Source organism: Cyclopterus lumpus, chromosome 15, assembly GCF_009769545.1.
Source record: "Cyclopterus lumpus isolate fCycLum1 chromosome 15, fCycLum1.pri, whole genome shotgun sequence".
Lineage (NCBI taxonomy): Eukaryota > Metazoa > Chordata > Actinopteri > Perciformes > Cyclopteridae > Cyclopterus > Cyclopterus lumpus.
In genome coordinates this window covers 21237483-21245267 of record NC_046980.1, presented here as the reverse complement: position 1 = coordinate 21245267, position 7785 = coordinate 21237483, and positions in this window count along the sequence as shown.

Genomic DNA, 7785 nt, shown 5'->3' with positions numbered 1-7785 from the left:
TCCTGCCTGGCAGCTGATTGGTCCTGATGGCCAATATGGCACCGGGTGATCCATCTTCGAGCCCCTCCCCCTGGCGACTCGCTGGCGACCCGCTGGGAGAGCGTCAGCCAATGGAACGGCAAGTGGGTGAGGGAGTGGGGGGGGGGGGCATGGTGCGGAACGAGTACAACACAACACCTAAACATTGCACTGAAATTAACTCATCATGCATCATCACCAGTACTTCTACTACGACTGGTACTGGTACTGGTACCAATCGGACATTTGAGGTGTGGGGCAGCGACGGAGAAAAGAAAACAACTTCTGCAACACAAATCTTGTTTCTGTTTTGTTTTGTGAAATCTAAGATAATTTGACCTCTTTGAATCTTAAATGAAACATTTAGAGAGGAGATGTTGATGGAACTGATGACAAGGGCCCACGACTACGCACTGCTTTCATTTAAAGAGGCCACGAGCAAACAAGGTGAAAAAACTGGAAAACCATCCGTAACAATGTGTTGTTGCTTTTTTTTAAAGTTTATCATAATTTTAATTTGTTGCAAAAAGTCATGTTAGCTGTCAAATAAATGTACTGGATATAAAAGTAGAATATTTAACTCTGAATAAAAGAAGCATAAACTGAAAATATTGGAGTACAAGTACAGCATCTAAAAATTGTGCTTAAGCATAGCTAAGGTGTTTAGTTCCCACCACTTAATACTATGACTTTAAAGTACAGACAAATTACAACAAACACTACCAACAACTACTATTACTACCCAAGAAAATGAGAAGGATTCTGTTCTTGCTTTAACTGGGACAAAAAGTAAGAAACCTCAGTGTAATTTTTGTTTCTCACAAAGGAAAACATCCTACAGTCCTTCATGACTACAACTACGGGAAGGAGAGAACTTCATTAGAAACAGTGACATATCAAGGTGCCACTGCAACGTCACTCATTGTAGCAGGCAAAGATTCATCCTACACATCAATGGTAATGCCCGTGTAGGTGTCATCTAAACACAACCCAACTGTTGAGAAGCTTGTCTACGCTCTACTCGACACTCAAAGCGATACTACATTCATCGACCAGGAAGTGAGTGACGGTCTAGTTGCTGACAAGTATCCAGTGAAGTTAAGGTTGACCACTATGACTGGAAAAAACATGGTTGTCCCAAGTGAGGGTGTTTCCGGCCTTTGTGTAAGAGGATACAGTTCATCCATTCATGTTGATTTTCCAGTTACCTACACAAAGGACTGCATACCTGTAAACCGTGCTCACATTCCAACTTGTGAGAAGGCTAAACAATAGAGTCACCTCAGAGAAATAGCTGACGAAATTCAACCACTGAAAGACTGTGAAGTAGGACTTCTGATAGGCTACAATTGTTCCAGAGCAATGGCACCAAGACAAGTCATCCTAGGAGGAGATGAGGAACCTTATGCTGTACGGACAGATTTCGGATGGTCTTTTGTGGGACGCTCCTCACAAAGCCATGACTCACTGGACCCAACTTCCTATGGAACAAGGACATAAAGCTGGCAGCAGACGAAATTCCAGAGTTAACGATCAGAGATCCAGAGGTCAGAAATGCTCTAGCACTAAGCACTACTAAGAACCACAGACCAAGTAAGCCTTGTTGATCGCCTGTCTAAGCTCTCATCTTGGTCACTGGCTACTCGAGCTGTGGCACACATACTAAGGTGCATTAGGCGAAATCGCTCAAACAGTCTTACCAATGTAGCAGAAGGAGAAGATGCAGGACATTGTATAATCAAGGAACTGCAGAAGGATATGTATCAAGAGAAGTTGAAACTGCTGCACAAAGGGATTCCCATACCATCTCACAATCCATTACACTCACTTGATACGTTTCTCGACAAAGATGGCGTCCTCAGGGTGGGAGGAAGGCTTTGCAACTCTCCTCTTCCCAACTTCATCAAGCACCCTGCAATCATCCCCAAGGATCATCACATCACAAAGATGGTTATTGCTCATCACCACGAAAGGATGAAACATCAAGGCAGGGGTCTCACTATTAACGATATCAGGTCCCACGGCTACTGGATTCCAGGCATCAACCGAGCAGTAGCTTCCTACATTCGTCAATGCATCATCTGTAGACGGCTCCGGAAACCAATGGAAGAGCAAAGGATGGCAGATCTACCCCCTGAACGTGTGGAACCATCAGCCCCCTTTACTTTCTGTGAAATGGACTGCTTCGGCCCATTCCTCACGAGACAAGGAAGAAAAGAAAACAAGAGATATGGTCTCCTCTTCACTTGTCTTAGCTCCCATGCCATTCATATGGAGATGTTTGATGACTTGTCCACCGATGCCTTTACCAATGGCCTTCGATGCTTTATTGCTATTCGTGGTGCTGTTCGTCATATCAAATCCGACCAAGGAAGTAACTTTGTCGGAGCCAAAAATGAACTCAAAGAAACCTTAAAGGAAGTCAATGCAGACCGGCTGGCTGCATATCTTGCAGAGAAACAATGTGACTTCTGTATGAATGCAACCCTATTCAAGTCATGTTGGAGGGGTTTGGGAGAGGCAGATTAGGACAGTGAAAGACATCCTAAGGTCCACACTTGCTCTTTCCTCTGGTAGGCTAAATGATGCTTCCCTGTGGTCTTTCCCCTATGAAGCTATGGCAATTGTCAACAGTCAACCACTGACCGTTAATAACCTCAGTGATCCTCATAGCCTCGAGCCGCTCACCCCTAATCATCTTTTCACTCTGAAATCTGTCCAGGCCTTGCCTCCTCCAGGTGAGTTTGTTAGAGAAGACGTGTATGGCAAGAAGAGGTGGCGTCATGTTCAGTACCTGGCGGAACAGTTCTGGAGTCGATGGCGAAAGGAATACCTCGCCAACGTTGCTCTCATACAGCGTTGGCATACACCAAGGAGAAATCTGCAAATTGGAGATATTGTAATGATGAAAGAAGAGGACGTGCACAAGCATGAATGGAGATTGGGCAGGGTTTCAGTAACCACAACTGACAAAGACCGACTAGTGAGGAGAGTTAAGGTTCGCCTCGGCGACAAGAAGCTTGGAAAAAAGAGAGAGCGTCTCCACAAGATGTCTGAAGTCGAACGACCAGTCCAGAAGTTGCTATTGCTGCTGGAGACTGATTAAACTTACTCACTCCCCTATGGTTCACAATACTTTCTCAAAACGGCTTGTGAACTCAGTTTATAAAGGCTCTTCACGTTCTTACTTATGAAAGGTCATTTTCAGTTAAAAATCATTTGTGCGTAATGTTTCATTCTATACAGTTACATTATTTACTCATGATTGGTGGGAGTGTAAATGACTCTGAAAACATTCCACTAATATGTTGACTAGTTCCTGCAAGAATTTATTTTGTAAGTGCCTTTGTATGTTTTTTTTGAGACCAGAAATAGATGTACCTGTCGCAACTTGACATTGCCAAAAGTCCGTGAGTTTTACGGTTTACTGAAGTTCATGTGTGTTTTCTCTCATAATCCACTTTACGGACTGCTAAGCTCCTAGCTGAAACGGGAACAAGGTACTTAGTGTTTTATTTAGGCTTTAATTACATGTTTAGTGACTTTATTTTAATTCATTTGTACACTAGTAAGAGCTCATTTCTGTTGTATTTGTTCCATAGCTCTTACGGTGATTTCAGGATCTTTATGGAGAAAAGACAATTTGTGTTCACAAAAGGGCTCAAGAATAAAAGATTTCTGAAACATCAGTACGCTTCACCATTGTCCGGCTGGGGCCAGCTACAACTACTACTACTACTACTACTACTTCTACTGCTATTACTACTACTGCTACTACTACTACTACTACTGCTGCTACTGCTACTACTGCTACTGCTACTACTACTACTGCTACTACTACTACTACTACTTTACTGCTACTACTACTACTACTGCTATTGCTACTACTACTACTACTACTGCTACTACTACTACTACTACTACTACTACTACTACTACTACTGCTACTACTACTACTACTACTACTACTACTACTGCTACTACTACTACTACTACTTTACTACTACTACTACTGCTACAACTGCTACTACTACTACTACTACTACTACTACTACTAATGATACTGCTGCTGCTACTACTACTGCTAATGCTACGGCTGCTACTACTACTATTCTTTTCTCTTGCACAGGTCTTATTTAGCAGTGTGATGAATGTGAGGCTGCTCTGCACAGCCAACGAGCTGTCTTCATTACAGTGAGTTCCTCCAGCATCCCTGTCATACAGGTCAACAACATGGCCACCAGGGGGCCGCCATGATTCAACATTGTGTGTGTGTGTGCGTGTGCGTGTGCGGTGTGTGTGTGTGTGTGTGTGTGTGTGTGTGTGTGTGTGAGAAAGAGACATTCATTTGGAGGGCCAGTTCAAATAGAGAGAAGAGGGAAACAAAGATGAAGGAAAAGGAATGAACTAATGATGAATAAATAACTTACTGGCTGAAGGTTTGGCATCTCTAAAAAAAAAAGATATAAATATTCTATAACGCTCAAGTCAAGACAGAAACAGAACACAGGCAACAAGACAAATCAATGCAACAATGGTACCCATACAATTCATAAAAGCAGATAATGAAGATCATTATGTGAGTTTGCGGAAGCCATTGGCAGTCGCTTCTCACCGTATGTTAAGATCTGAGAATTCTTTACTTACTATGTTCAAATGATGAGACGGTAAGTCATAACTTTAGGTTAACATTATGAGATAGTAAGTCAAACATTTTAATATGTTAAAGGGACACAGTGGGGGAGTTGACATCACCCAGTGGTGAGGTTGCAGATTGCACCATCCGAAAATGTAGAAACACTCCAATGGTCGACGCAGAAGACTTGAAACTAGAGATTGAGACCATAAACTCATGTTCACAATGTGCGTGTGTGTGTTTACTGAGATAATAAATCAAGTTATCATTAAAATAGTATTATTAATTATAAGAGTGCTGTTCGATCCCCATGTAAAACAAGAAGTCAACATTGTCAACGGCTTCCTGTTAAGATAGAAGTTTATTTTTGAAAAGACAACCCATTTCTCCCAATAGATCCCTGAAAATGCAGCACACTGTTCCTTTAATTGCTAGTCTATATTTTGACATTCAGCTGTGTAGCAGGTTATAATTCATTTATTTTTACTCCGTTTTTTTAACAACGAGATCATGATTACTCTCCTTTCTGGTACTACGGATGGTACCATTCACTTTGAATGACTGCAGTAATAATACATTAGCAACCCATGCATTGAATGCCATATATTCACATTACTAAGTCAAGCAAGACCGTGCATGAAGGGGAAACTATGGCACTGCATTACGGAGCTTACACTTGGAGAGGCTCACAGCTGTATGAGGCTTTTGTGTAGTTCTGGGTGAGGTATTGTGTTATGTTCCTGTAAGTGTTCTTTAATGCACATGAAGTGTCCTGCAGATCATGTGCACTGTGTAGAGACTGTGATACAGTACGGTATAAGCTTTTAAATGTATCCCATCCTGCACAGGGACAAAAGATAAGTACAGAAACATCAGTAGGTGCACTCTTTGCTCTCGGTATCAACATGCAATTACACCAACGGGGGAAAGTACATTTACTCAAGTACTGCACTTAAGTACAATTTTGAGATACTTGTACTTTACTAATACAGTATTTACATTGTGTGCTGCTTTTTAATTCTAATCGGTTACATATTCAAAGACAAATGTTGTGCATTTCCCTCGACCACATTACTTTGATACATTTACTTACTGGTTACTTTGCAGATTCCGATTTAGAACTAAAATAAATAAATAAATAAGACAAATACATTATTATGTATCATGTGTTAATGAGTTGAGACTTTATTGATCCCTGTAGGTAAAAAAATAAAAATAATCAACTTAGCCCTAGATTGACTAACACATCAATGCATCAATAATTACAATGTGATCCGGACATGGGCCATTCTTCATAATAAATACTTTTATTTTTAGAATGGATGTTAGTCAAATAAAGTCATGTTAGACATGACTTTATTTCTTCTAAAATTGTAACTATGTGTATTACCTGGTGTTATGTCCCAAAATTGTGGCTATTGTGGATAAACTGGTTATGCTAACTTGCCACCAAACAGAATTTTCATTCCGACTAGAAATTGAACACGGAAAGTAAAAAAAAAAAATATATATATATATATATATATATATAAAAATAGTTATCATCACGCAAATACATTCTATGTAACTCTCTGTCTTTTACTCTTCTTTTTTGACCTTTCTCACAACGCTTCCAGCTCAAGCTGATTGAGAAGAAGTGGCGCTCAATGAAAGTTGGTACGATGGATGATCGTGTGCTCGTCTTAACTTATTAAAAGTCATGCCGCTTTCAATTCTAACTGGCGACGACTAATGATTAACCTAGAGCTAGACTCATGGGACAGAAGGATACACACACACTCACACACACACACACACACACACACACACACACACAAACACGCACACACCCGTTCACCCGTGAACCCTGGATCTGGTAGACAGCTACTTTTCCACACTGTCAGAGAGACTGTGAAGATTGATAGTTTGACATGGAAACAGTTCATTCTTGAGATTAGTATAATACTTTAATGAAGTACACATCCCAAGTCCTTATTTTCCCTCAATGATACTCATTATATGTACTCCACACATTCCAGAGGGAAACGTTGTACTTTTTACAACACTATATTTTTCTGACAGAGTACCTAGCTGCTTTGAAGGCGGTGACACCAGCGACCCAAATAACTATTACCATCGCCATATTTAGCCAATATCTCATCAATATTCTCATGCATCACTTTTGATCCGAGCATTGCAATTTGAACCCCCATCTGTTTGGCTTCAGATTTGGACATAGCACTTTGACAGCAGCGTGCAAAGTAATAAATTACATAATCTCTGTATTGTGTTGTGTCGCCCTGTTCATTGATTTGCCTTCGGCATTTGACACCTAGGATCATATTCTTCTTTTGGACAGACTTAGATCAATTGGTTCAGACACAATTCATGTTACTGGTTTCACCGTTTACTGACAGAACTCAAATAAAAGTTGAAGTTACGAAATGGGTGCCTTAAAGTGTGATACTAACTCCTATCCTGTTTACATTATATAGAAATGAGCTGGGTTCATTGGTTGGTAACTATTCGTTATTATGCTGATGATATAGTTATTTACTCATCTTTTTACTCACTATTGACAAAGCTTTGAATCCTGAATTTGCGGCTATTCAAAAGGCTCTAAAATGATTTTGAACCCATCATTGTATCCTCTTGGAGAAGGGAAGGTGGGCATCACTTACCACTTGAAGGGAACCGCACTGTCTCTTTTTTAATTACAAAGCCCTCCTAAATACGCTACCATTTTATTCATCACCGCTTTTTAAACTTAGAATTATGGGATACCAACTCGTTGACAGGAAGGCATTGTCTTGGATCCTCATCAGTGGAATACGCTGCAGGACACCCTTAAGTTAGACATTGTTCAACAGTTGGTCTGCTTTGTCCCTGTGGAATCTATTTGCTCTACAGTTGGTGTCTTTGTATTGTTGATTGTGTGAATGTTTATTTCACAGTTTTGGATGTCAAATGATATGTTTTGTGGGGACATTTTGATTATGCATCTCCAGGGCACCGTTGTAAAAGAGAGCTTTGTTTTCATTTGGTTTTCCCTGATTAAATAAATCTCATCTGTCAGTGACACAAATTGGTTTACGATGGAGTCATAAACATGCTAAAGGGTGCCTTGTGCGTCAGTATCAAAAGGTAAGGGT